Source organism: Cupressus sempervirens, chromosome 3 (assembly GCF_028749045.1).
Source record: "Cupressus sempervirens isolate cs-2001-9-10 chromosome 3, ASM2874904v1, whole genome shotgun sequence".
Lineage (NCBI taxonomy): Eukaryota > Viridiplantae > Streptophyta > Pinopsida > Cupressales > Cupressaceae > Cupressus > Cupressus sempervirens.
This window is the reverse complement of record NC_143120.1, coordinates 1,061,160,579-1,061,186,414: the sequence shown is the minus strand read 5'-3', so window position 1 is coordinate 1,061,186,414 and position 25,836 is coordinate 1,061,160,579. Positions and strand designations below refer to the sequence as shown.

The window sequence follows — 25,836 nt, the reverse complement described above, 5'->3', positions numbered from 1 at the left end:
GTGACATCAATATATAAGATGTTGAAGTGAATGAAGATATGTTGATGCGCAATCTGATCAATTTTTTTTCCACGTACATATGTGCAACTGGAGACAGACCCACAAGCTCTTAACATCTCTATCGCTCCTTAGATTTGAATATGCTATCTTTTGGAACTATTTGTGTTGTGGCTTCTTCTCAATTGGCTGGTGTGTATCACAAAGGAATCTCTACAATATGATTTGTACTATTCTCATCTAGATCATTCCTAATTGCTATCTCTTGAAGTTGACAAGTATATTCTAGATTCCATAGAACATCTCCCATGGCAGGCCTATCAATACCTTGTTCTTCCAAACACTTCTTAGCCGTCTTCCCAAACTTTTTGAGAGAGCCTGGATTAATGGTGCCAACAAGATGAGAATCAATGATCTGATCAAGCATGCCCTTTTTCTGATAATGCATTACCAACTCTACTATATTAACTTTCTCTCTAGGAAGAACTGGATTTAGCATCGGTCTTGCACATAGGACCTCCAACAATAATGTGTCTGATCCAGAGTGGGTCTAGTCTTTGAAAGGCCGAAGTCTACCACCTTGGAAACTAGATTCTCGTCAAGTAAAATATTTGTGGTCTTGACATCATGATGAATGATACCTTAAGCTGCTCCAGTATGAAGGTAGTGAAGACACCTTACAGCTCCTATGCATACTTCAAGCCTCTATTTCCAAGAAAGTGGGGGGAGATTTGAGCCATACAAATGACTATGAAGAGGCCCATTGGCCATGTATTCATAGATAAGAATCATCTCACAATGCTCCTCACAATAACCAATCAAAGATACAAGAAGATGATGGTGAAGCTTTGGGAGCATCTCAATCTTTGTTTGAAATTCAGTGAGACCTTGTTCAAATCTCAGATTACCTTGCTTGATAGGGACTTTAGTTCCATCTTCTAGCTATCCTTGATATACTTTTCCAAATCCACCAACACCCAGAAGCAAACTCTCGTCAAATTTATTTGTGGCTTCCTGAATTTTAGCAAATGTAAAGTACCGACCAAGGCACGTAGCTCCTAGTGCCACTCTTATGGGATATCATTAAAACTTTACTGCCCATACTATGAGAATTTCCTCCATGCAATGGAAGAGGCAACCATGCAGGAGCTAAGACATTTTCTACCATGATCATCATAATAATATTTGAATCACCTCATTCATAATAACCTTAGTGCTGACAACTTGTTTCAAAACTATTATGATCATCACAAGGGCCTTTTCCTCCACATTTACACTCTGACATTAATATCACCAAACACCCAAACTAAAGTTTGAACCTATAGATATAGACCTTGATCGAAACTCTGATATTTGAACTTCCATGTTTAAAGAGAGTTCAGGCAACTTATTGAAAAACTGACCAGGACAACCAAACATTGAAATTTTGAAATAGGGGTACTAAAAGTATGTCTACATTTCCTTATTCTTTCCTCTATCCTATCAACTGGACCAATCACTAGCAAACCTTATAGACTAGGTCACAAACCTCAGATCCAAATACCAAACCTTAGATCACTCAACAAAACCTTAGCAATGAAGTTTCCTTTACTTCTGCACTGCTTTACTCAACTTCACATTCTACACTCTCCACTACACATATAGCTATACCATGATAAATGAAAATATCCTTCCTTTATACCAAGTCCATTAAAAAATTCCTTGAGTTCGCTATTAGTCCTTCTCACTTAATTATTATAGGACCACATTAAGAACATGTTACACTTAGCAATAACACAAATCTTTCACCTTGCAACTTGAATAACTTTCTGTACATGCATAATTATGACAAATGATCTTATTCATGTCATCGTCAACATGTCTTCTCCATGTCCTCAACCTTGCTCCTAAAGATATCAATTCTACTAAGAGATATAACAAGTTTAATAGAACATGCCTCTATAAACTCTATCTTAGAACAGATATCACCAAAACTTACATAACTTCTTCTAAACTTATCCTTTTTGCTTCCAATGTTAACTGCATATGCCAGATACTCAGAAGTATCTCCCATAATGTGGGTTGGTTATCATGTTCAACTAGCTATCCATATCAACTTGATCTTTCCATTGTTCTTCTGTCAGATACCATAGAAGATATTAACAATGCTATGTTGACATCAATGACAAACTCAGTCATGAATGCAACATATCATCATCAAACTAATCTTCCAAAAATCTCTCCAATCTTCCAACACACCCATTATCTCAACAAGACTTCCCTTTTTCTATAAACTTTGGGCTTTCAAGAGGGGGAGTTTTCTACTCTATTTTATTCTGATTATAATGTAGAGGAAGGGGATTGTATTTTTCTATGGACTTCGTGCTACACAAGAGTAGATTTTTTCTCGAATAAGTTATTTGTGTGTGCCAAGGAACATATTTTTCTTTATTTTATTGTATTTTAGAGGAGGAAAGCTTTAGTGTATCAGAACTTTGGGTTTGTGTGTTGTCTTTCTAGTCAATGTCAATCTTTAAATTATCTTGATTGCCTCTAAATGAAGTTTTGATACATATGATTGTCACTGAGATTGTTATTAAGACTTTGGGCTTAGTTATTTGTTTGTTTGAAGAGAATAATTTGTCTTCCTTTTTGAATTTCTCCTATAATGTAATAATTGGGTAAATGAGTTTTTTATCATTCACTCTCTTTTTTCTTTTGATTAATTAGTTTCTTCACATCTATGTTGTGTTTACGAGTGAATGTTTGTCGGTCTTTCATGTTTTCTGGTTAACAAAAATGTGTATTTGTATTTCTATGAATTCTTCATTAATCATACACAAGGAGCTATACCCAATTAATTCAAAGGTCACTTATGCTTTTCAATAGCGAAGCAACACAACTGTTTGTGCTTAGTTAGTCTTTGTATCTAGGCATTTAAGAGTTAATTTGTATGTATTTCTTTGGAGGACAATATGTTCACTAACAGTTATCTAGATGCTTGTCTAAGTATATTTCCATCAGTATCATGTACGCTTGTCCCTTAATCATATTGGAGCATCTTGGGTTGCTGCCAAGTTGCAATTGTCTTACATTGCCAAGTTCTCTATTTTTTTTGAGTTCACAGTTACTTTCAAGTTTAGAGTTGTTGTTGAGTTCCTTTTCTTGTCGAGTCCCTTTGGTTTCCAAGTTCACCAGCTATAGTATTTTGTTTGGTCCTTCATTTTTCGAGTTGTCTATGTGTGGTATCTAGTTGGAGGTGACCTTTGAATTTAATTTTGTGATAGGTTTTTTTCTAAGAGTCAACTTGTAGCTTGTTTGGCATTTAATGTATGGGTTTATTTTATTGTATCTGCATTAGGCCAACTTGTGGCTATGCATGTATTTAAAATGGTCTTAGGTAGATTCCTAGGGAGTATGAAGTAAGAGAATAGAAGGGTAGGAAGAGAAGAAGAAAGTTGGGAATGCAAAGTTCATTATTGTGGATCAAGACTAAATTGTAATGTTGGTCGTAAGCCAAAAGGCCTCATAGTTGGGCATGTATTTGATGATTTGACAAACCTATGAAAGCATTTATTCCTTTATCTCCTGTGTTTATTGTTTTTTTGTTTTTTTCATTGTGTTTACTCTCATTGGTGGTTTGGAGTAACTGGGTGTTCCTTTGGCTCTAGTTATCTCATCCCTCCCTACATTAGGTGGTATCAAAGCTAGAGGTTCATCCTTATGGAGATTGGATCATATAGAACCCTAAGTTAATTTAGTTTTAGGATTGCATATCTATGAATTTGACCTATAACTTGCAAAAGGTTACAATCTTGTAGGAACCTAATTGTGAAGATGGTCTGAGGTAGAGGAAATGCTAACAATATTGTATTGGATACATTGAGACAAATTGTAGCTAGATTAGAAGTTGTAGAGACAACCTAGAGAGAAGGAGTACATCTTGATGATGTGAGTGGAAATGAAGCAACAACACCAAACCCTAATCTAGAACCTGAAGAAGATCAAGATGAGGAAAGGTTGTTGAGAGTATTGCCTAGGGAAAATTCAAAGCCTACTATAGAAGTTCTTCCTTATGATGGGAAATTAGATACCAAAGTTGGGTTGGGTTAGATCTCTAAAATGGAGAAGTTCTTTGAGTATGAAAAAACATCTGATAATATGATGGTAAAAATTGTAGTTACAAGGTTGAATGGACATGCCTCACCATGGTGGGAGCATTTACAAATTGATAGACAAATGAGAGGAAAGGAGAAGATCAATACTTGGCCAAAGATGGTGAACAAGGTAAAGAAAAAGTTCCTTCTTGTTGATTACCAATTTATCTTGTTGAGAAAGATGCAAAATTTGAGACAAAGAGACATGACTGTAAAGTAGTATACTAAGGAATTCTATAGATTGGAAACCAGATCTTGACATGTGGATAATTATGTTGAGAAAATTTCTATGTACCTAGATGGATTGAGATATGGAATTCAAGATGAGATAATTTTTGTGCAATTGGAAAGTGTGGAGGAACCAAACCAATATGCCTTGAAAGCCAAGGAGATCTTGAAAAAGAAGCATGAGAAAAGATAAAGAGGTAGAGGTGGTAGATTCTAGAGAGACAAGGGTAAATCTTATGGGGAAGGTGGTATATTTAACAATTCTATGTAGGATAAGAGAAAATGTGAATGGAAGAATGATGATAAAGGAAAGACTAAGTGGAAAGGTCATGATTCCTATCAAGGTATTGATTCTTACCAAGGAAGAGCTAATTCTTATTTTGGAGGTAGTTTTCATGATAATTATTTCAGATGTGGTAAATAAGGGCATAGATCTTTTGAGTGTCCTCTGAAAGTGACCAAGGTAACATAAATTTTGTGGTTCAAGGAGACAATGAGGGTTCACCTAGTGGACCTGAGGCTAGAGAAAATCTAATGGTGAGAAGAACCTTATGTAATAAAAGAAGTGAAGTGGAACCTATTCTAAGGAGAAGTCTTTTCAAGATGAGATGTAAGATGGTTGGAAAATGTTGCAAGGTGATCATTGACAGTGGAGGTTATAAAAATTTGACATTAGAATAATTGGTTAGAAAGTTGCAATTGCAGAGGTTGGAGCATCCTAAATCTTATTATATGTTATGAATCAAAGATGAGCATAAGATATTGGTAAGTGAACAATGTATTGTGAAATTCAAGATTGGACATTATTTTGATGAAGTTTTATATGATATTATGCCTATGGATTGTTATCATATTTTGTTGGGTAGACCTTGGTAATATGATAGATATGTTATACATGATGGAAGATTGAATTAATATACTCTTTGGGTGAATGGAAAAAGGAAAATATTGTTTCCTTTGATTGAAAGTCTAGATGAGGTTAATTGTACAACTATGAGAATTTTCATGGTTAATGGAAAGAAATTTGAAAAGGAAAAGACAAAAAACCAAATCCTTTTTTCCATAATTCCTAGGAGACCAAGTTGTGCCAATAGCAACCAAGTATCAGAAAATAGTACTAACCAATCACTAATAAGTAGAAATTGAGTGATAGAAGCTAGGAGCAAATGAGTGACAATAGAAATTGGTAGTATTGACTAAGTGCTAGTGGAAATTACAAAATTGTTGAATGAGTATAAGGATATTTTTGTAGAGGATATACCTGATGGTTTACCTCCAATGAGAAGTATAATTCATTGCATGGATCTGATTCTTAGAGCTATTTTTTTGAATAAAGCACCATATAGATTGACACCAACTGAAAATCAAGAACTTAAAAAACAAGTGCATGAGTTATTGAAGAAAGGTTTGATCAGAGAAATTTTGAGTCCATGTGTTGTACCTATTGTATTAGCACCTAAGAAGAATGGAGAATGGAGAATGTGTACTAATTCCAATCTATTAACAAGATCATAGTGAAATATAGGTTTTCAATGCCAAGGATGGATGACATAATGGATTGTTTGAGTGGAGAAAAGCATTTTACCAAGATTGATTTGAAGAGTGGCTATCATCAGATCGAAATCAAAGAAGGTGATGAATGGAAGACTACTTTCAAGATAAAAGATGGTTTGTATGAATGGTTGGTAATGCCTTTTTGGTTTGACTAATGCACCTAGTACTTTCATGAGGTTGATGAATAAGGTTCTCAAGAGATTCTTGGTTAAGTTTGTGATTGTTTATTTGGATGATATTTGGTAAGACTAAGGAAGAACATCTTGAGCATGTTAGACAAGTATTGAAGAGATTGAAAGAGGAAAATTTGATGATTAATCTAAAAAAGTGTTCTTTTATGCAAGAAGAGGTTGTGTATTTGGCATTTGTGATTTTAGTTGATGGTTTGAAGATAGACCCTAAGAAGGCTAAAGAAATTTTGGAATCGCCTACACCTAAGAATGTGGGTGAGGTAAGATCATTTCATGGTTTGGCTAGTTTTTATAGGAAGTTGATAAGGAATTTCAATTATGTTTGTAATGCTATGATTAAGAAAATGAAAGGAGATAAAAAGGTTCAAGTGGACACATGGAGCTGATAATAATTTTGAGATTTTTTGAACAAAAGCTTGTTGAGTTTCCTGTATTAGCTTTGTCTGATTTCAATAAGGTATTTCAAATTGAATGTGATGCAAGTGGTAGTGCAATAGGAGTTGTATTGAGTCTAGAAGGTAAACCTATTTCTTTCTTTAGTGAGAAGTTGAATGATGCTAAAGGGAAGTATGCTAAAATGGAAGATTTTGTTGACAAAGGGATAAGTTGAATGTAGAGGGAGTTTACACTGATAGAGGGAGTTCTCATGGATGAGAATCAAATGAAACCATTATTTTTCTCTAAAATATCATTGTATCATGACATGTTATGTTGCCATCAATGCCAAAGAGGGAGATTATTGAAAATAATTAGTTAATTGTATATTGTCTATGATGTTACACAAAATATCATATCTTTACTAGTCAATGTATGTCAAGCTCACTCAAGAAATGAAAATAGTTTCATGTGTCTACTAAGAATTCCTGTGATTTCCAAGTTTAGAAAGTGGTGCCTACTAATTTTACTTGGGCATCGAAGATAAGTTTGCAAAAGTTGAGTGTTAATTGAGCTCATTCATGTAACAAAAGAAAGCTGGATGGAACTAGTGTTAACCGAGCTCACTTGGTTACCAAAAGAAGTTTGTTAAGATGTAGTGTTAACCAAGTTCACTTGGTTAACATAGGAAAATTAATTTTGAGTTAGTAACTACTAAACAAGATCAGCTAAAGAAGGATTTTCTTGTTTTGACATATTAAGTTTAATGGATTTGTTTGTTGATTCTAGTCGAATGAGGAGATAAATATTGATTATTCTAAGATATATTCAAGCTGACTTGACAATGTGTATGATATTAATATAAAGTCAAGTTGAGGATTGAATGTGAAATTAGATGGAAGAATAAGAGATGCTTAGAGGAAGAAAATTAGAAGGATAAGCATAATATCCTTGAGGATCTACAAAGATACATTTGATCAGGAAAGATCAAGTATTTGAGCCAGAATTGAGATTTGAAATAAACAATATAGTTGCATCAAAAATCAAGTCATGTCATTGTTATTCTCTAAATATTGTAGTAGTGATCTAAATCTCTTAATAGAGTTGGCTTAACAACTATTTGTAAATCCTCTAATAAGGTGGCATTTCTAGATTGAAGTGTCCAAAGACCTCTAACAAGGTTACTCCTAATAGGGTGATTAAATCCTCTAACATGGTCACACCTAATAGTGTATTTTGTAACCTTTAATAGGGTTGGCTCCTAACAGGGATCACTTCAGAAGAGTGAAAATGAATAACTAGTTGTGATTGATGGTTTTTTCTAAATTAGGTTTCCATGTTAAATCCTAGTGTCACTTGTGTTCATGTTATTTCTTTCATGTGTATGAAACTAAGTTAATTAAAGTTAATCATAGATAATATCCTAAGATTTGAATGTTAAGCATTTATCAAGTTACAACATATTATCAGTATTTATTGAGTGCTTGTGTGTTTATCAAGCTACAATAAATATAATAGAGTTTATGTTTTGTGCTAACATCTAAGGGATCTAGGATTAATTTTAGCGGTAATTGATTCACCCCTCCTGTCTCAATTACTCCTCTTATATTTTCAACATTATCAATCTTAGATGTATAAGGATGCTCAAAATTTTGTGAGGAGTTTTGCAGTTAGTCAAGTTTCAAGAGGAGTAAGTCAAAATAGTTGATTGTATACACCCATTTTTGTCCTAAGAAAGTGAAGGGGTATGATTCTATATTTGATGTTGTGGATGGATTTTCTAAGATGGCTCATTTCATACCTTGTAAGAAGACATCAGATGCCAAGCATGTTGCTGAGATTTTTTTAAAGAGATTGTTAGACTGCATAGATCACCAAAAAGTATTATTTTTGATAAAAGATAGTAAGTTTGTTGGTTACTTTGGAAGACTTTTTGGAAGAAGATGAGTACTAAGTTGAATTTTAGTTCTACATTCCATCCACAAATAGATGGATAGACACAAGTTGTGAAAAGAAGCTTGGATAATTTTCTCAAATGTTTGGTGGGAGATAAGCCAAGTAATTGGGAGTTAGTATTAACACAAGATGATTTTACATATAATAGTTCTGTGAATAGGAGCACAGGAAAAACACCTTTTGAGATTGTCACTAGAACATAGCCTAAAGGGATATTAGATTTTAAGGGATATTGCTGGTGAAGAAAAGAGAAGTGATGTAGGGGAAGATTTTTTTGATTTTATGAAGTCTTTGCATGAGGAAGTAAAGTCAAGATTAAGACAAAGTAATCTGAAGTATAAGCAAAATGTAAAGACATCATGTTTTTGAAGTTGGTGATGAGGTGATGGTTTATTTGAAGAAAGGAAGATTTCCTATTGGAACATATAGTAAGTTGAAGATGAAGAAGTTTGGATCATGTAAGATCTTGAGGAAGTTTGAAAGTGGAAATGCTTATGAAGTTGAGTTACCTAATGACATGGATATATCTCCTATATTCAATGTTGCTAATTTGTACAAATATCATGAGTTAGATGATAAAGTTTTTGTATTAGATAATTATCTTAAGAAGAAAATTGAAGAGGTTGAACAGATACTGGATCAAAAAATTGGTAAGAGCACAAGAGGAAAAGATTACTATGAGTATTAGGTAAAGTGGAAAAATAGATCAGTTGAAGATGCAACATAGATTTCCCAATCTAAGTTGGATTTAGCTCTAGTTGTGGCATCTCAAAGTATTAAGAGAATCATTTATTTCAACCCTGATTGTCTGATGCACAAGCATCCTGGGTTGTATTACTATCCTACGTGTTTGTTGATTTTCTTAGTTTCTGTCAAGTTGCAATGTCTTGCATTGTTGAGTTCTATATGTTTTCTTAGTTCACAGTTTCTGCCAAGTTATCCTTTGGTTGTTGAGTCAGAGGGGTTGTCGAGTCCCTTTGGTTGCGGAGTTCTCTTTGGTTGCCAAGTTCAGAATGGTTTCTAAGTTCCTTTGGTTTTCGAGTTCCTTTGGTTGTTGAGTTCCTTTGGTTTTTTAGTTCCTTTGGTTGCCAAGTTCACCAAGTTGCAACATTATGTTTGGTCTTTTATTTATCAATTTGTTTATGTGTGGTTTCTAGTTAGAGCCAACCTTTGCATTTAATTTTGTGATACATGTTTTGTTGAGAGATGACTTGTGGCTTGTTTGGCATTTAATGTAAGGTTTTATTTTGTTGTATCTATATCAAGCTGACTTGTTGTCATGCATGTACTTAAAATTGTCTTGGGTAGAGTCTTAGGGACTATGAAGTAAGAGAATAGAAGTGTAGGAAGAGCAGAAGTAAGTTGGGAATGCGAAGTTTTTCATTGTGGATTGAGATTTAATTTTAATGTTGGTCGTAATCTAGAAGGCCTCACAACTGGGCATGTATTTGATGATTTGACAAATCTATGAAAGCATTTGTTCCTCTATCTCATGTGTTTTCTTTTATTGTGTTGTTTTCCACTATGTTTACTCTTGAAGGTTGTTTGGAGAAGTTTGGTCTGCCTTTGGCCCTACTTATATCATCCCTCCATGTGTCACTTAATAGATCTAAGTGCTTGCATATTTTTAACCTAGGTACGCACTTCATCCATCAGCCCAAAATCTTGGTTTATAATGGAAACCAACTTGTTGACATTAGTTTGGATATGTTGCAACATATTCAAGTTCTCCTATTTTATTTGCACTCCCCTTTCCTCAAAACTATCATGTCATTGGTGACATGCATCCAAAAATGAATCCATTAGTGGACCCATCTATTTTGTTCCAAGTATAGGTCCCATAGTGATGTCATGATTATCTAGGTCAATGGGTCCCATCACTTCGTTCAAGTAACCTCTTAATAGCTCATTCTACTTTCATAGCATTATCAACTTTGAACACTTGCTTGAGGCATGTAGTGATCAACACTTTCTCTATTTCCACCATGGGTTTTCCCAATATGGTCTCCTTCATTTTGTAATCCTTAGGAGTCAATTCTTTGGTGTCAATATAAGGAGAAGGAATGGCAATATGTATGAGAAGGTCCTTATATTGATTCTTTATGATGAAGATAAGTCTTCTAGCATCACCCTTAGGTGGCTTAGGCCTCTTTGTTTTATCAACTCTTTCATTCCCTCCTCTTATGTTAGTTCCATCTTCTTCTTTTGTAGAAACATGACCTCCTTCTTTAGCTATAATGGTGTGATCCCCATTGGTGGCATATATATAGCTAAAGAAGTTGGTTTTGAAGTAGGCTCTTTTTCATTATTACTTCTCTCTGGAGTTATCCCATGTTGAGGAAGATCTTCAAAAGGAGTTTGTGTGCTTTTTTGGGTTAAGGATTTGGCCTCTATATCTAGGGGAACTTATGGAATTTCCTCTATTATTTTTCCTTCCTCAGATACTTCATCAACATGCAATTATTGATACTCTCCTTCCTTTGTATTCTAATTTTCTATTTCTACTTGGGTTGTTGGAGGAGGTGGAGCTACTAACCCATTATCTGTTATAGTGGTCATGAGAGGTAGCTTCGCTCCCTCTTGGGAAAGTTTGAGAAAGTACTTTTCTTTCTCCTCGTTGAGTAAGATTTCCATGACCTTTTGAAAGTTTTTGTCCTTTTGACACTTTGCTATGTGTTCAGGAAGTATTTCCACCTCTTCCTATTCCTCATCTATGTCATGGTCTTTCTCTCTATCATTCCTAGGTGGATCTTGGTGTCTCCTGTGACTACCATGTTCAAGTTCATGATCGACCATTGTAGTAATGTGTTTAGTTTTAGTATGTTGTAATTGGAAAGGTCCTTTGAATAGGAAATTAGACATTTTGTTTAGAGATATGGGACCATTTCTAGTCTCAGGATCCTATTGATACAAAGGGTTCCTGGTTTGTTGTAAGTTTATGGAGAATGTTTCTTGGACTCAAGGTGATCTAATGGGCAAGGGAGATTGTGAAGATTTCTCATTGGATGAACTAGGTGCAGACCATGTATAAAATGGAAGGCAAGCTCTGCCATGATTATGACCCCTAGCGCAACATCACCTAAGTCTAAGAGGATAAAACACATTTCCACTTCTTGTTGCGACAATCATAGACAAGGACTAGAAGCAAAAAAATTAAGACAAGGATCACACTAAAAAATAGTCTCAAAAACCAAAAGGAAGAGTGTTATATACTAAGGCACAAGTAGTCTAAGTGAAGGCTAGAATAGCCAAGGATTATGACTTTCATGACATGGAGTATAGCAAACACTAGAAGGTAGGAACAAGACAATGAGAGATGAGACTAGTTAAAGTATAGACCACAAGTCATGAGTAAAGAAAAATGTCACTATTTCATATTGTTTATAGACAAAGAAGAGGTAACTCGATGTAGGAAATAGACTAGATGCAGATGGAAGGTTTTCAAACAAGGTAATTTGACAATTTGGCTCAAGGTCTCAGGTAAAGATCCTCTGAGAGGTGCGTGAGAAAGTTCATAGGCAGGCACGAAGACTCAGATCAAAAATTTAAGATCGCATGAGGATGTGCTCCAGGTCACATGAAGAAGTGAAAAATTTGGAAAACAAAACAAAGGGTTATCAGCAAGATCTTGTGCGGAGATATGCAAATTCTTGAGTGAAGATCTGGATAGACCTGTATGAACATATGACAGCTCACACAAAATGTTGTAAAATTGTGTGCAAAATTTTGAAACCAGACAAATAGTAGACTTGGATTTTGAAGAGATTTTGATAGTTTTGGAATATTCTAGATAGATTGGAGGTTTGTTTGACAGATAATAGACAAATTATAGGGTTGATTTCTAGATTTGTGAAATAGCTTTGGGTTTCAAACAAGACAAAGTATTTTCAATAGGACACGGGAAGCAAGCAGTAGTCAAATACAATCCAACTGAGCGCAAAGAAATTGAGAGGGATAGGGGAGTCTTGACTTTCAGTTTGTTTAGGTAGGTTTGGACATGTTTAGGACTCGATAACAAACATGCTTTATCGCTAGAAATAGAAAATAGTAGAGAAGGCAAAACCTTTGTCCCACAACTTATGTGCATGCATGCACCTCACACAGCCATGTCACCCCCTAGAGGGCACCCATGTTTTTGGTTTATTCAAAGGGCTCAATAACATATACACTAAGTGAACACCCTTGTGGCAGGGGTCAAGTGCATATACCACCTTCCAATGCTGGGTAGCATGCTTATGGTGAGTTCTATAGGAGAGATTCTTCCCCCTCCTTGCACAAAGATTATGCCTCCTTTTGGAGGTGAACTAGGTAGCTTCTAGCTAAAAGGATTTTACTTGGCTTTCATTCATATTAATCCTTGGTGGCTCCATAAGTGGAGTTGACACCACCAGCCCACACCAACATCTAAGAGTGCACACACTTGCTTAGCAAGACTGGGGTTGACGCTGGCCAATGCAACAGATAAATTTTCTCCTTGATATGTGATATTCAAGAATCAAGGGAAAGAAATTAATACGGCTTTGGAGTCTTTTTCTCGACAACACTTCTTTATTATAGTTAGTTGGAATCACTAGCTAAAGGAGTGTGCTCACTTGGGTCATTCTTGGAGGTTGGATCACTCTAGAAAGCCCTCTAAAGGATTGATTTGGACTGGTGGTTCAAAGATAAGGGTCAAAGTTTATGATTTCCCTCAAGGGGAAAGAGTGTACTCCTCTACCTTAGTTTCTCACCCAAACACATAGAACACATTAATTACCAACTTAGCTCAATCAATCTAGACTCATCCTTCATAAAGATTTTGATCTCCTTGAAATGAAACCATCATCTCATCATAAAAAATGAAGCCTAACCTTTAAGGATCCAGATAGAACACCTAGATACCTAAGATTGATAAGATTTTAAGGATTACCTCTAGAATGGAGCTTAATCCTAAGGAATCCAGATAAAACACCTAGATACCTAAGCATTAAAGATAACATGATCCAATCATGAGCTGTAGAATCATCCCCATAATGAGGCTTGATCCTCAAGAGTCGGGGTTTAGACTACCCCAATACCTATCTATCAAACTCTGATAAAGACTACTATAAGATGTGATTAGCTAATGGAAAGATAAGATAGATGAAAAAAATGCCAGATAGAGGGGAACAACATACCCCTAGTGATGAGATGCCTCGAGTGATAAGGACATAAAAAAGGAACAAGATGCCATAAAGATTCAGATTGAGCCAAAATTTAGATTCAATGATGTAATCATCCTGCCCCCTCAGGAGCAAAATCAAAAGATGACACACCAGAAACATAAAATAAAGTAGTATAGTTGAAGAGACAGAAGAAATTGAAGAATCAGCAGAATATAAAGGAGAACAAAATGATCAGAAGAAAATTCAAAGTCACTTCATCATGATTTTGAGGTCCCAAAGACCACGTTTGACCAAAAGTTGACCAATTTTGACCATAGTTGACTTTTTCCAAAATAAATTTTGAAAATTTGAAGAAATTTGAGTTGAAAAGGTTCCAAGATTCTCAAAGTATCAACAAAATTTGGACTACACAAGCATTCGATCGCGTCGGTCCCAAAATTTTAAAATTCATTTTTTAGCTGCTTAGGTGAGTCTAATCTCGAATTTGATCCCAAAAATTGATTCAAAATGGTCAAATTAGCCAGAGGTGATTTTTGCACAAATTGGAGCAATTTGAAAAATTAGGTCTAAACCTATATAAGTGCCCAAGGGGTCATTTTCAAATCATTTGTGCATTTTGTCTTTAGTGGAGAAGAGAGTATGGCAGTTCTAGTGCATTTGCACCGTTTTGAGCACTCCAGACGACACAACCGGCCAACAAACTATGGACCTCTGGTGAGTAGTTAGCAAACTTGCTTCATATTTAATTTTGTGCACATTTTGATGTACTTTTTGCACATTTTTATCATGTTTTTAGAATAGGTCAATCAATTTTCATGCAAGGGTGTCCTTCCTCATGCGAGCCTAATCTTTCTTCGCGTGAAGATCCACAAGCCCAGTGTTTCTTTGTGTGTGTTGATGGCGAATCTCGTGTAGGAGATACCCACCTTTCATGTAAGATGTGTGGGATTTTGGGCACGTTTCTCTCAGACTCTCATTGTTTCTCATGTGAGATTGTGTTTCCTCGTGCAAGGACTTATTTTCTCGTGTGAGAACATCAATTGTCATGAAAAATTCTAGTGTTTAAAAACTACATTTTTTATTGTTTCATCCAAAATTTGTGTTTTTATTGTCATCTTTCTCACTTGTTGAGTGAGTACTGACTATTTGTGTGTTCTTGTTCGTGTGTGTAGATGGTCTTTGATGACATCGCATTCAGATCACACTATCCATCATACAAAGCTTTGTTGTGGAGCTTAGATGATGCCAATATGGCACACATTGATAGATTGGGACTTGCCTCTCTATGCCAAATCCAAGCATTGCTAGTGAATCATGGCCTATTGACAGCACTGGTGGAGCATTTCCATTCAGAGATGAACATCTTTCATCTTCCATAAGGAGAGATGACTATAACATCAAAGGACATCTATAGGATACTGTGGATACCTTTTCATGGACCACAAGTTATGTATGATATAGTGCCACGAGAAGGGATGGAGGCATTGCAAGCTATCTTCTAGCAGGAGTTAGTGATAGGGCAAGCCATCACACGGGATGAGCTTGTCCATACATATGGGACCATGCACAAGTTGGCATCAGTGTTAGCCATTTTCATCAGCTACTTCTTGGTGCCTGATAGGGGATAGCATGGGCTAGAGTGTTGATGGGGTATCATGCTTCAAAGGATGCTCGATTCTCGTGAGCAATTCGGATGGGGCCAGTGCATGCTTGCACACATTCTTTATGAGATGCATGAGATAGTGTATCATGAGCAAAGGAGTATGGCCATTGGAGTATATGTGCTATAGATCTGGGTATGGGAACACTTGCCCATGACACGACCAATTTTTGAGGATGCACGAGAGTCAATGGAGCTGTATTTATGCAGATATAGAGGGTAGCTTACCCAGTTAGACCTAGGTAAGATGGAGCATTGGAGGAACCATCTTGATGACCTAGTCTCCGTCATATGGAAGCCTTAGAGAGAGATAGAGGATTGGGATAACACTCCTAGAGAGCTTGGTTGGATTGTAGTGCCTCTCCCATTTGACTTTTGTAAGTCATCCTGATGGATGCAACCTTGTTGATCTTTTGTTGTGATGGGATCATGATTGTGACCCTGAGTGGTCTACATCATCAAGGTGTTTGGATTTATATTTATGTATCAATTGCTTTGTTTATGCTTTTGACTGATCTATGAGATTATGTTGTGATTTTTGGTTCACTAAGGTTTGTGCCAGTGGTTACCAAGATCGATGTGGTATCATGAGGTTGTTCTGTGATTACCCTAAGATGTGTGCAGAGATTGCACTATGTTCTATTACCATGCTACACTGGACTAGGTTCCTGTAGCAGTGGTTAATCATGTTTATGACTATGTTTGCTTATGTGTTTTAAGTGTCTTTTTGTTGATTGTATAATCAATCATTATTAAATGCTTAAGTAATTAGAAATGGATTGTTCATGTGGGACTATTTGGTTATGTGCTGCAGTCATTTACCTTGTTATATTTTGATCTGAGAGATATTTGTTCTTATGTGATGCTTTATATTTGAGAGGACCTGAGGGTCAGATGTTACACCTTGATTCCAGTATCATAGATTTTAGACTACTATGTTGTTCAATTAATCATATTGCATGACGATGCCATTTTGAGATGACAGTGTGTTTTATGATGATATCTAGTTATCTGGTTTTTGGACATACCTTTGATTATGTTATGTGATGGATTTAATGCTATGGTTATTTACTTCATTCTTGTGTTGTTATGCTTTAAGCGAACGTGAGTGATGTAAATAGATTACTTTAATATAATCAATTAAATGGTTAAATTAGGTGATTTAATGCATTTATTGCTTCGGCTATGTTATTATATACAATTGCACTTGATTGTGTTGTTTAGTGTGCAGGATTTATCCTTGGCAGTGGCACATGGAGTTAGTGATTCATCCATTCATATTTTACCAATTTTTTCCTTATATGGTCGACGTATCCTTTATTAAAATGTTTAAACTAAACCTTTCAATGATTATTAAATCCGAATTTATTTGTTTTATGTGATTAGACCAGTAAGCGTGTCTGTGCATTTAGAGGTTCGCATTATCGCGAAAGTTATTAAGGAGATTTATGTGGTTTTGGGTTTTTTGGGCTTTTTAATTGATTTATTTTGATTTCTGGCAACTTTGACATAGATGAATTCCTATTTACAGGAATAGCTTGTTTTCATTTGGGTCGATTCGAGGTTTAACTAGATTGGCTGGTTAAATGCCCTAATCGATTATTCACCTGAAAAGTGAATAAGTATCCAAAAAGGAATTTAATTCCTCACTTCTCACTTTTGAATTGGAAAGTTGGAGAGTAAAACCCAAAATCCTCTTCATGAGGATTTATTATTTTGTTCATTGTGGGAGCTACGGGCGTGGGATCGTTGCGAGGTTGAGCTCGTTGGATCCAGCTCGGGGAAACCTTGGATTGCCACAATTTTCAGCTACTTCTGCGAGATATTTATTTTTTGGTTTAGATTCTCGTTTTTCTCTTTTGGCTGTGAGGTAGGGCTTTCCCATTTTATTGTTTCAACTTCATTTCTGCTTCTTTTTTTGGTAGCAATTTGTTTGGAGGTTGAGAACTAGTGTTCCCCTCCATTTTTGTATGCTAGTTCTACCCGGTTGGGCGAGTATGAACATTTCTCTATTTTTTGGGATGAGGGTTTGGGTTTTTGGGCCATTATGCTGGCCATTTTTGCATACAGTGTCTGATTCCTTTTATTTTTGGATTTTTGGGGTTTTTTAACCCAAAGGCCAAATGGGTTTTAATTTTGGAATTTTTCTAAAAATTGGGGTTTTTACCTCATTTTGCGTGTCACCTTGTTTTCTCGAGTTTTTTTGGCACAATGTGGGTCATGGACTTGGATGATCTGTTTGGATATCAGTCAAACCACTTCTGCACTTTTATGTTGCATTGGGATGCGTGTTGCATCTGTACTCTTGACGTTGTGTTCAGTTGAGTGATTTTATACCTGTTGTTATGGTTTGTTATGGACACTAGGATTCGTGTAGAATCCATTCTCTCGGATTGAGGCCAGTTGAGTAAGTTCATGACTTTTGATCTTGTTACATCATTGGGATTTATGTAGAATCCATACTATCAGATTGAGGCCGGTTGAGTGATTTTATGATGTATGGTTTTATTGGCTTTGGGATTCATGTAGAATCTATCCTCTTGAGTTGCTTTCGGTTGGGTTTTTGTTTTGCATTGTGTTCTCATTCCTATCCTTGTGTTATGATCTTTGTGATGATGGTGCACCACACATGAGCACGTGTGTGTACATTTTTTGGGTGACTTGTGAGGCCCGATCTTTTGTGGATTTGCCGAAAGTTATGATCATTGGGGTTGGGATGGGAGTATGCATGCCCACGGGCACTTGTCGTAGGATGAGCATGGGTAGGGTAGGGTAGCATATGGAGGGGGCTTCTATCTCGTAGCCCAGCAATCATGATACCATGGGTATGGCTGAGAGGAGCTTGATGAAGTGATAACTAAAGAAAATGTGTGAATGGTAATAAAACTTAAGATAATAAAACTTCGTGTGATGGTTCCAAGGGAGTACCTTGAGAGGGAAGTACCTTGCGAGAGTTTCCACACATGATCCAAGCTTGGGCTTGTTGATGCCAAGCAACTCTCCATGATGTCAGCCCATACTTAGTAGCCTTTTGAGTGTTTGACCAAGACTTGTACTCCTTGCATTGTCTTAGGTTCTTGGTTGCAACCATCATACTATCTGACGTGAGTGTTAGCCTTGGATGTTGTGCTTTATGTGTGTTTGTGGTTTGATCATTATCTCCATCAGCACGGCAGGTGTGGACCTATGGGTGCCATGTGGTTGGGAGGTGTAGCTACCTTCACCACTGTTAGGGATCGATGTATAGAGATGATCTTTTGTCCTAGTGCAACCGTTGTTGGATGTCTTCACTTGATACTTCGAGTTTTGGAGTATGCTTTCTTGTGATTTGTGCTTTCATTGGGATGCTTGTATATCATGTTTAGATGATGTTATTTTATTTGATGCATTCCCTTATCATTATGTTTAGCATATGATTAGATGATGTTATTTGATTTAGTAGTATATTTGTTGCTTACTATTTTTTAGCATGTGATAGGTGATGTTATCTACTGTAGGATTATCTTATGTGTTATCACTAGCATATTAGATTTTCTTATGCTGATATTGTGCATGTTTTTAGTAGTGACATCCCTATTATGAAAGTACCGACAATTTGGTCAGTGGCTTGGGATGTTATTCACAGGGGATGGCTAGGACCCACGATGGTCTTATGATGTTATTGATGGATGGGAGGATCCACGTACTTAGTTTGCACTAGTACATTTGGGCTTATTTTTCAACCTTTATTGGTCAAAATTTTGACCCATTTTTCAACCAATCTTCAACCAAATTTGACCAACAAATTGGTCGATAATTTTCCGGTCAAAAATTCGACGAACATACTAGATGGTCAAAATTTTGACCAATACATTGGTCAAAAAATGTCCAGGTTGTTGAGCCATTTTCTGCCATTCGTTGGTCAAACTTTCGACCAATGCTTGGTAGAAATCTGCGGGGCATTAGTCAAAATTTCAACCAATGCATGGTGGAAAACTAGATGGCACTAGTTGAAAACTTTTTGCTCAAAAATTTGACCATCTAGTAGGTTGGTCGAAACTTCAACGAATACGGTGGTCAAAAAATGTTGGCATTATTAGTGCATTTTCTGCCATTCATTGGTAGAACTTTCGACCAATGCTTGGTAGAAATCTGTAGGGCCCATATCATGGACAGCGATATCATGGACCCACTTCCCATATACTAGGTAGGAAGATTTTTGATCGTGAGATCAAGCCAGGATCAAAAGGTGGTGTTGACTCGCTATGAAGAAGTGCTCCAAAGTTAAGTATAGCGAGTTAGCGAGTGTGGCCCACTACTGTTGAAGTAAAATTGCTGTCCACAAGATCAAGTCTGGATCGATGACGCTCGTTGACTCGCTATAAAGAGATGTATGAAAATTAGGTATACTGATTTAACGAGCAATGGACCCACCATCATGTTCTTAAAGGTTGTTTCAATTATCTACCACACGATTAAAGTAAGATCAATGATCATCACTAGCTCGTTGTGGAAAGGTGCTCGAGAATTATGTATAATGAGTTAGTGAGTTGATGACACATGTGTGTAGTCATGCATGGTCCCATTTTGAAGCGCCAGCCTTGAAGGAAAGGTAGAGGTGGAGGTGTTTTATTGGCTTGACTGCCAATGTGTTAAGAAGAAAGTTGAGTCAGCTTAGTTGTAATTCCCAGATCATAGGATTTTTCAAGGATCAACGACACAAGTTTAAAAAATAAAGTGCAACACCACTCTATTTTTCTATTCGACAAATTTATGATAAGTGAAAGCTTCATGTGTGGGAGAAACAGAGAATAACACAGAGATTTTCATTAATTCCAATCCCACGTGAATAGAGATTGCAAATTTTCTTAGCACAAGAGCCTGATTGATTGTGTCGTGTTAAGCCTGGTAAAGACATGAAACTATTCTTCTATCGTTCGAGAGAAATTTTAGAAGTTTAGAGAAGAAAAAGTTCAGCAAGTCAAGTAAGTACTCATATTATAACCTCTATGGCATTCCAATTCTCTCAATACTGTCAAAATGCCTCCTAAGAAACCCTTCTCTGGGCAAATTAATTATATGGATAGGAATGTCCACGATGATTTATTAGAATTACTTCCAGAATCTATTGTATAGCCTACACAAGTTAAAAATTTAATTTCCTTAAACCCTAGGCTTAAAATTGGTGATGGCCTATATGACAAGGGGAACTGGGTTAGGGATGCAACAACTACTCAAACTAGCCTTATCTTGTTTAAAAAGTGGTTTTCAGAAAGAAAGTTGTCTGTCGTGCATGCTAATGTCAGGAATTTTGATTTGGGAAAGTTAGTAGTTCCAAGTGTTTTCATGGATTATGATTTGCTTGAAGCCATTGCTAAGAATTATGACCAAACCATTAGGGTTGTAAGAAGAAAAGATGGTGTGCCTCTAGTCTCGATTATTCGTGAAGAAATTAGAGAGGTTTTTCACCTAGAACCATTATCAGACTACCATGTGCAAATCAATCTGCTAGAATTAGATAATGAATATAAAGCAAAGAGGGATGTAATTAGGGGAGGTGCACTAAGGGCACATATTGGTACAATAGGAACTTTGCCAGTAATTATTGTAGCCTCTAGAGAGCCTTTTAAGAAGAGTCTTTTCACTTCCTGGGCTATAGAGATATACAGGACCTTATGCCGAGTTTTTGGTGAAGATGAGCAAGAATTTATGCCCATTGGTTTCATGTACATGATGGTTCAGATTGTTTCCTTCGGTGTAGATGTTATTTTTGATTTTGCTTCCTTTTTGGCTGAAGAAATTCACATTGGTTTAGTTGGGATTGCAAAGGGCAAGGTGGAAAAAACTTTTGGTCACTACTCTCTATTAATGCATATGTTTTTGTTCAAAGGAGTGACATATTTTGGTAATGAGATGGAACTAAATAGATAGGAGAATGGGGAAATACTACCAGTCCAGTTGTGGAGTGCAGATATGGCATGGGATGCAAGTAATGCTAGTTTTGTTAGATTTGATAGATATTTTGCTGCTAAATTGAGATGCCTCATATTGAGTGACAATCCCAGAATCCCTAGGGTACTAATGAGTCTCATCAGGCCTATGGATAACCCCCATGACTTGAAAGTTTCACATGATTAGGGAGATATCATCCACTACCCTGTTTCTACTATTTTTAGAATCTATGGTTTCAAGAGGAACCCTCATGTTTTTCCTTACCAAGTTCCTTTGAAGGTGGGAATGGCTGAAGTTTTATGGCAGTTAGGGGGAGTGGAAGAAATTTTTTTGTTGAAAAGGAAATTAGGGTCAATTTTCCCTACCTGCACAGTGGCCCATCAGTTTGTGATTACAAAAGGGGGATGGATCTTTTTGCATAAAATTTTGGAGCAGTATATGATGGCTGTCTCTCATCCCCATTTTTTTGATTCTGAGGGATTTTTCAATCAGATGTTGAGGCATAGAATCAAGTTGGGACCGGTCAAGCACGATTCTTATTATCTAGAGGATGTTATAAGGAATGAGTTTGCATTGTGGGAGCAGGAAACTAAAAAGGAAAAATGGAGAGTTTATTCTTGGGTCTTAGAATTCATTCATTGTTTTGATAATAAATATGATCCTTTGGATAATGCTATTACAGAGGCTGAAAAAATAAGTAAGCTCATGAATACCTTCCCTGAAATAATGGAGGTCATGAATGAAAAGAAAAAAAAAATTATTGATTCATATCCTGATAAGGCCAGAGAGGTCATGAGGAGGTTGGCTTTCACTCCAAATGTGAGAATTGATAAAATAATTATACAAAAGAGGCTCAGATATACTATAATTTAGAATAAAAGGGTTCCTATAGACAAGGGCAAACAAATAATAGGATCTACTAGTATAGCCCAAGAGGAGAGACTTGAAGAGCCTAGTCCTAAGAGGCAAAAGGTAATGACAAAAGAAAGGCCTCAAGATGAGGAATATTCACCCACCCAGTCCCCTTTGAGGATTGGAGAAGAGCAGCTCACTGGTGAACAGGTTGAACAAATGGGATCACAAGGAGATATTTTTATTACTCAGGCAGAATTAGATGAGGGTAACCCTCCAGAACTTCCTCTCCCAAGTTTGGATCTAACAATAGCTGATTATAGAGCAAGAGAGTTGGACCCTGTATTAGAGTAGGCAAGTCATCAATTTTTGACTGATGATAGTTTTGTGAAATCAAGGGCTTTTCAACAGTTTGCATGGAGGACAAACATGAACATTTTCGAGGAGAAATGTAAAAAGATGAAAACAGAGCATCCAGAAATGGACGAAACTTCCATGCAAAACCAAATTAAAGAAGAAATGATGAAGGAATTGCAGAATATAACCCCTGAGGAGGGGAGGAAAATAATAAAGGCATCTAACATTTTATTATTGCCCAATTGGGATATTGCAGATGCATTAATTTTCAATTCTATTTCAAGTAGATTGGAGTTGCAAGACCCAAATAGAAGAGACTTCCAAGGTACTTCATTCATTGAAGATCAAGCTGCATTGGTCAGTTGGTCATTAAGAAAGGGATTTAGAGCCACACCATCACAATCAGATGAGTCTAGGTTGATGGGAAATATACTTGTAAGAAGGGTTGCTGACACTTCACATGTACAGGCAGCATATTGGAATGTGGATTCTTCTTAGTTTGTGTTGGCCACTGCTAAGAAGGAGGAACAAGTTATGTCTAAGTTACAGAATAAATATGAAACACTTCTTGAGGCCTATAATAGGGAGGTAAAAAGGAGAATTGAACTTGAAAACAAGGCAATGGGAAAATCCACAAGGCCAAGAATAACATACCCCCGTCCTCCAGTGGAACCTTTTAAATCCACCCCCCTTGTAGAGATACCAGACATGCCTCAAAGGCTTGAATATTATACAGTCGAGGAATTTGAAGAAGAGAAGAGAAAACTATGGGCCTTACATGTAGAGTTAAATATGCAGTATGAGGATAAGCTTAGAAAGGTTGTAATGTATTTAGCAGACAAAATTGAGTGGCCCTTATTCTTTGATCAGTTGGTAAAAGTAATAGATATATGAGAGGAATTGAAAACTCATGATGATACCCTGAAGCCTATTGTTAATAAATAGGGAAGAAGGGAAAAGGAAATCACCCTTCTATGTTATTCAGTTATAAAGTCTTCCCATGATCATGTTGAAAAATTGTATGATATTGCTAATGACCTGTCAGATTTTGATAACAGGAGAGTTGCTCTACAACTGAAAATTGTTTCTTATTTGAATAAGTACAAGAATCAAAAATTTGATCTATTTCCTTGTGCCTTGGATAGAAAGAAGAAATTGAAAAATAAGGAAGAGTGCAGTAAAGAATTGGATGACCTTTTCTGCACAAGGATAAATAAAGTTATTAATGAAAAGGGGCATGCCTGGTGGGCCACCATGACAAAGGAATTGGTTAAAGTCCAATTATTTTTTGATTCGTTGAAGCAAGAATTTTTTGGTTTTGAAAAGGAGGCTGGTTATAGTTTAAAAAATCAAAATGATATCCTACAGTTCAGCTAGTCGAATGATATACAATTTGACACTTGGATGGCAGATCTTCTGTTGGACAAGCAGTTAGAGGAGGAAAGTTCAAATGATGATGAGAAACTAGAAGGCGAGGTGCAGGTTATTGACACCTCTGCACCAAAACTGAAAAAAGAAGGGGAAAAGGTAAAAATGCCTACTTAGGATGAAAGCAGTGAGAACTTGCAAGAGAAAACTGATTTGGAGGTATCACAAGATCATCCTTCTTTGGCCAACTTGGTAGCCACGTATTCTAAGGAGCTGGAATAATGAGAGACAAATCAAAAGTTAATGATTCACAACAAAAACTGGAATGGGCCTACCTGAAGGAATATTTGATATGCCTGACATTCTGTTGTGATTGTTTTTGTCTTTTGTATGATGCTTTGTTCCTTGGACACTTGTCAGATCACAATTGCCCTTTGCTTGTTGCAACTCATGCTATATAAATGAGTTTTCAAGGTAGTGTGATGGTCTGAGACCAGTGCAATTTTTTTTTTCTTTCAAGAAGAGTACATATTTAGTCGGTCCAATAGTATGTAGAGGTTTTGAGTTTTCTTCCATTATACTTTCTGATAAGCAAATTGAAATGACAGAAATGGCAATCTATTATGGGCATTCAATTGATTTTCTATTGGTTATTGTATTAGTCATATGAAAAGGATAATACAAAGGGGTATTTACACTATATATGTGGATCATCATATTCTGTCTCTAGTTTATGGGTTTGTTTACTTTGAAGTCATTTAAATAAGGTTTATTTGGCTAAATGCAGTCTGGATGGGTTATATGCTGATTTTATTTTTGCTTTTAGTTCAAGCAATTATATAAATGCTTCAGTAAATCAGTAGGGTTTATGAGTTCATAAAAGGGATATTGCATAAGAATGTAGATGGGTGATTGCATTCAATTAATTCTTATACAAGTTATTTTAATTAAATCTCCCGCCAATAGTCAATTTCTTGCCCAATGGATAAGGCACTGGTCCTATAAATCAGAAGTAAACAAGGATGATTTCTGCTGCTACATATCAAATCATCTTACAAAATCAAAATTATTTTCAATCCTATTCAAGAATTATAAATGCTGGTCTCAACTCATTTATATCTAATTCCTGAGTCTTAGGTAGCTTGTATTTCTAGGAATATTTGTAAATTTTAGGAGAATTATGACCAGATCTGCTGATAAGGGATGTGTATAAGTTTAAGAGCATTGAAGAATTCAAGTGAGTTGTGTATGTATGTGAGGGTAACAGAGGAGAATCAGAATGAAACTAAGATAATTTCATTTTTGAATTCTACTGCACCGTGCACTTGTATAGATCCTTTCTTTTTCCTCTTTGTGCCCACCACTTAGCCCACATTATTGAGTGTCCTATACAAGAATGTCTTATAGCAAGCAATTTACCCAAGATTCTTGGAGTTGTTCGACTATAAGATATGATGAAATCATGAACTAATTGCCTATTATTTAAGAAAATGAGAAACACTATAAGACACTTTGTAGTACTGCAATAATAGCCAAATCACCAAAGTAGGCATGCTTTTTGGATCATATTCTCTCTCAAACACAGATGTAACATGCATTTTGGTTGCAAGTGATTTTTAGGAGCTTGGGGTTCACCATCAATTCCAACACCTTTGACTAAAATTTTTGAACAAGTCAAAAGTTGTTCCACTATAATGATTACTAATAAAATTTATCATTGTTCAAGTCAAAAGTTTATCATTAGCAAAAATGGTAGATAATTTTGTTCATGGTCTCAAGGAAAAAAAAGACTTCTTGACAATAGCAAGATGACTTAGAAATAGTCTATCACAATGAAACACATATTTTGCCCACCATAACACTAGCAGTGCTCTACTGTCTCATTTTTGGTAACAGAGACACCCCCCAAACATGAAGGATTCACCCCCCAAACATCTTCAAACATGAAATGATCCACTATCCATTTGACTGGTGTCTAATCCAGGCTAAACCTCCATCAGCAATTACCATCCAACACTGCACTTGCACGAAGTTTTCCCACTCTCCTACATTTGGTTAATATAGTACAAATAAATTATCACAACCTC

General features: G+C 36.2%; 1 pseudogene; it reads right to left on the bottom strand.

Annotated features, from left to right (window-relative positions):
• Positions 1-489: 489 nt before the first annotated feature.
• The window catches only part of LOC149570395 (receptor-like protein kinase THESEUS 1 pseudogene), an 87,343-nt pseudogene continuing 61,996 nt past the window's right edge, over positions 490-25,836 (bottom strand).